Raw genomic sequence first — 5,200 nt, 5'->3', positions numbered from 1 at the left:
TTCATTAGGCGTTCTTTCATCCGCTGCTTAGAGGCTGGAGCATTCAACAGCGACAGCAGAGGCTGTTCCTTCAAGGAAAGAAAAATGGAGGCAGAGACAATTAAGAACGTAACCTCTGAAACATAATGGCGTCCGATTCTCCTCATTTTGAAATTCTTAAAATTTCATTTCCCCAGTTCCTCATCAAGCTGTCGAGAGTTTAAGCTGAGTGTTATTTTCATGAGTTTCCAGTTAAGGACACGTTTGGCATGGAGAAATATTGCAGTAACTCGGTAAGAGTTCCTCTAGAAATTCAATTATTGCCGATATACTTCTGACGGGAAGCCAGAAAAATGTCTGGCACAACAATTCTTCGAAAGCTTTATTGCATGCTAAATTGCTCATCGAGTCGTAACACCGCGTACCACCAGCACGCGGAGCGCCGTACAAGGCAAATAACATATGTACGGTCGCCACAAGCTTTTCGTCACCTAAGATCATCCTAAAGTGCACGCTAAAATACTTAATGTAGTCTGAGCAGATGAGTGCAGAACTGCGTTCCTCGAAACAGCACTAAGTTACGCATCACCCCTCGACGTGTCATAGGAGAAATAGCGTGTTGGTTACATTGCAAAATTAAGCTTTTGGAAGCTCGAAGACGGATCCGAAAGGTTTCCTGAAGTCCAAAGCAGCCTTAGGTTGATCCATCGGTACCATGTGACCAGCGTCATGGACCTGTTGCAGAAAGCACCTCCAGTTAGTTTCACAGTGAGTGCAAACCGCTGAAGTAATTGCAGAAAGGTTCCAACTTTAGTCCTCGTTGCGGATACTACCAAGCATCGCAAATATCTCTAAAACAAATGTTACACGTTCAGTTTGCTGCATTTATATGCTTTCTACCATATGTGTTTCGGTTTTATATACCAAAGATTTATGGCATAGGCAGGTTATGTCTACAACTTACTGTGTAACTATTTTGTTCAGGAATAAAAGACTATTGTAATCTAGAGGAAGCCCCTTCTTTGTGCGTAGCATAGAACTAACCTTCAAGAAACTCAAAGGACCATGGCTTTTAAGAACGCCAGCTTCTTTTCCATAAAGCGTGGGGGGCTTCTCAGACGAGGAGACAAAAGCTTCCTTTCCAGACCATTCCATAGAGTTTACCCATCTCGAGTTCCCTGCCCAAATCAAGAAAAGATTCTTATCTACACATCCGGCAAAGCACAAGGTAGAATCAACAAAACCACAACGATGGGTAAAAAAACTTGAACAGCATTGTCTTCCTTTTGTTATCCATTCACAAGTTTCATCACTGTGTACAATAAAACATAAAAAGCAGCGTATATTGTTACCCTTCTCTGATATTACAAGTCTATACAGCACCAGGTAACGTATGTCTTAGTTACATGCGCTGCAGCACGTTCCGAAAATTGGGCTTTCACAAAATTTCACACTGCAGACCAAAATAAAGATTAAATGTTTATTATAGATACTTAAGGCACTAATTTCCTAATAAAGAACTTGCACAAAACCCAGTCATGAAGGAGCAAAGCACAAATCTCAGATGACAAAAGGTTACATAGTGAAATTATAAGTGTAAAGTGAGATTAACTGTTCACAAAATGGCAAGCATAGGGTTATCAATGTTTAATACAAAGTTGCAGGACACTCACCAAGCCAGTTGCATATGAGGTCGTACTCTCCAGCATAAATCAACACTTTGATGTTGTTCTCAAGGAGTTCAGGGATTCCAACTTCAAGTTTCCTCACCCAATCTAATAGCATGGCCTCATAGACAGTTGGGCTGCATGAAACAAACTCTATGTCTCCAACTCCTAGGCTCTGTCCGACAGATTTCAGATTGAGAAATTTCTCCAAATTAGAGAAATCATAGCACAGGCTTCCGACACATGGCTTCCTGATGTCATAATACTGCAGAGAGACAAGATGAGCACTGATTAGAAGGTTCCAAAACATGGGAACAAAAAGTAAAGCTGTGTTTTTCACCCTACATTTTTACTCCCGATTATTATCCTGATGGAACTGAATATTGTATTGCAAACAAAGTACGCAGCAAGGCAAGATACAGTGCCAGAGGTACCTGCAAAAAAAAAAGATGGAATTAAGTTTCATCAACACATATCACAGGACATCAGGGATGGTTGTGGGTTTTTTTTTTACGAAAAAAAACATTTGGCATCCAAGAGTAAATGTGCAAAGATGCTATGAACTAATTGTTGAAGAAACATTTAAGACTGCTCATAATTCCGCAAGGTCAAGAGACAAAACTTACTAATGATGGAAGAGATTTATATACAAGCAAAGCAGGACTCACTACAAAGCTTGACAGCAAATTCACAAGTTGGAAGTATTTTATTAATCCTGTTAAATTGTGATTTATAATTAACCCCATATTCAATGCGTAATCAGGGTACACCTTGTACTGTATTGCTGGATCTGATAGTCCGTTGTCGATTGCAAAACCCTGAAAATCAAATAAAAGCAAGGATTACACCATGAAAATAATGCCTTATAACGTAAAATGACGTAGATGCTTCCAGAAAGAGACAACCAAAACCTTCAAATTAATGTGAATGCCCTCATTGTTCTTGTTTCCCCGGTGCACACGACTTGCAAAGGCAGGAATATAATGCCCAGCATAGGATTCCCCAGTTATGTAGAAATCATTTTTGGCATACTTTGGGTGCTCAACAAAAAAAGCCTGACAATATCACATAGTTAGATGCAAGTAACAGAATTCATGAGAAAAGCACGAAGGGCCACATTTGCTTCTAGATTCTTGTTCCGCATACCAGGAAATTTCAACTTCACATCTAACTGGATGGATCATGACCCAACAAAGATAATAATTACCTGGAGGAAGTCATATAGGTCATTGGTAAGAGCAGCTCCAACCGACTCAGCAAACGGCTCCCTATCCCCAAATTTACCAAGCCGGTCCAAAAAAGCGCCTCCAACCGGCTCTCTATCGAACTCGCCAAATTAGATCGCTCACTATCCGCTCCTCCTGCCTCGCCACTTCCAGCGATCACCTGTACGCTCGCCATGTCTCGTTCGATAGGAAACGAAGTAGACTGACTCGTGGACCTGCTTCAAAAATAGTCTTATGTTACTCTAAAAATCCTAGAATTTTATTGTACGTGTTCCATAATCCATATGCAACCCATTTCAACTAGATTCACCTAAAAAGCCTATGTACAATTTAAACTAAAATTCTCTAAAAAATAATACTTTTATAACTTGTAAAAATTGTTAGTGCCTCAAATAAATTCTAAAAAATCTGGAAAAATTCAATAATATTCTTATTATGTGATGGACTAATTTCTAAAATTATTTCTAGCCCTAGGTTATATGGTGAAAAAGTGAGTTACTTTTTAATACTTCATTTATATGTATTTTTATCATTTCACGTGATATTCTTCTTTTAATTCAAACAAAATTCAAAAACATATACAAAATATAGCCGTGGTAAATATAACTATTGAAAATATAGTTGTTGCAGATATAGCAGTTGAAAATATTTTTTTAGTTATAGGATATTAATAAAATATAGATGAGTAAAATGTAGGGAGCGTGATTTATAGGTGAGTAGAATTTAGGGAGCGTGATTTAGGGGGTCGGTTGGAGTGCGTAGAGAAATAAAGAGAGAATCTTTTGAAGAGGTTCTCTATATAGAGATGAGAGTAAAATTTAGGGAGTCCATTGGAGATCGTAACGCTAGCTTCATTGTGGCGAGTGTCCCGTGAGTCCGAGCTGTAGCTAAACCGAGTTCTGGTGGGCTGGTCAACATAGACAATACACAGACAGCCACTACACAGACAGAAACAAGATTACACTGAGCTGCCGATCAAGAAAACAGGAACACATCTAAAGTAACAGACCCTGACAAAAAAAACTTTATCGCTAGATCGGTATGCGCAGAAGAAATGCAATACATACCTGATCCCAACCGAAATCATTCCAAACGAGAGACAGGTTGACGTTGTCCGCTATGTGGAAGGGGCCGTTCTAGTAGAAGAGCGCGAGCTCGCTGCTGCATCCGGACCCACCGGTCAGCCAGATCACGACCGGGTCGTCCTTGTGCCCCCCTCAATTCGAAGAAGTAGAACAACCAGCGTGGTACCATCCCGCAAGCCAAGCGACATGGTCAAACGTCACGGCAAGGATCCCTCCAAGGAACACGCCATGGGAGGTGGAGGAGGAGCGGGTGAGCTCATCTGGTGTCGTGTGTGTTGAGGAGGCGGTAGTACCCGGTGTGATGCCCGTGGTCCTTCGCCGACGGGTTGCCCCAACCCACGCCACCGGTCGCGAGAGACGCGAGCCGGATGGGCCTCTCGACGAGGGTCCCCGCGGGCTCGGGGGCGCTGGAGGCGGGACGGTGGAGAGGGGAGGCGTCGTCGGCGGGGTGGAGGTTTAGGGCACGGATGAGCACGGCGACGGCGGAGCGAAGGTAACTCGGGGCAAGGTGCCGTGGGGAAGAGGGAAGGCGCAGGAGGCTCCCACCCTCCGGAGAGGTGGAGGCGAAGGCGACGGTGAGGAGGAGGGGCATGAGCAGCAAGAGGTGTCTCTGACTGGTGGGCCCCATGGCCGGTCCGGTCTGACGATGGCGATGGTGAAATCAGAAGTGGGGCGACGAGCGAGACTTCAGAAGCGGCGGTTTTTGCGCGAGAAGTCAAGAGTGAGTGATACTGGTGCCTTTGATATTTTTCTTTCCAAGGTGGGCCCACCTGTCAGCGAGGGCTACCAGAAGTGTATGCTGGGTTGTCACCCTTGCCGCTGGATTGGAATCCTCTGACATTGTGAAGCAAATCACCGGAATGTACAATAATCTGAGTCTGGGTGAATAGTACTAACATTATTTACTGTAGCGATTTATTATAGTAAAATACGGTTCAGAAGGGCTAATGTTAAGGCACTGTTCATTCTCTGATATTGCTTCAGCAAAGTCAAAGGATACGAATCCTTGCGGGCTCGTACTCCCTCTGTCTCTGGATGGCCACGCAGCGGGGTAGGGCTGGAAGAGTGCCTCTGTTTCCATCTTGATCCTCGAAATTCGAGACCCACTCCGCTCTCAAAATATAGATCGGGACAAAAATCAATCTCTTCTCTGGCTCATTGGATCCTGAACTCTGTCAAGGCCCCGTGGAGCTCGAGATGAGAGGGATGAAGGGAGGGAGGGCGCGACAGGGTGGTCTTGGGT

General features: G+C 43.5%; 1 pseudogene; it reads right to left on the bottom strand.

Moving 5' to 3' along the window:
- Positions 1-337: 337 nt before the first annotated feature.
- On the bottom strand, positions 338-4,592 carry LOC133890045 (serine carboxypeptidase-like; annotated as a pseudogene).
- Between the last annotated feature and the right edge of the window lie 608 nt (positions 4,593-5,200).

This window comes from Phragmites australis, chromosome 14, assembly GCF_958298935.1.
Source record: "Phragmites australis chromosome 14, lpPhrAust1.1, whole genome shotgun sequence".
Classification (NCBI taxonomy): domain Eukaryota; kingdom Viridiplantae; phylum Streptophyta; class Magnoliopsida; order Poales; family Poaceae; genus Phragmites; species Phragmites australis.
This window is presented reverse-complemented; position numbering and strand designations above follow the sequence as displayed.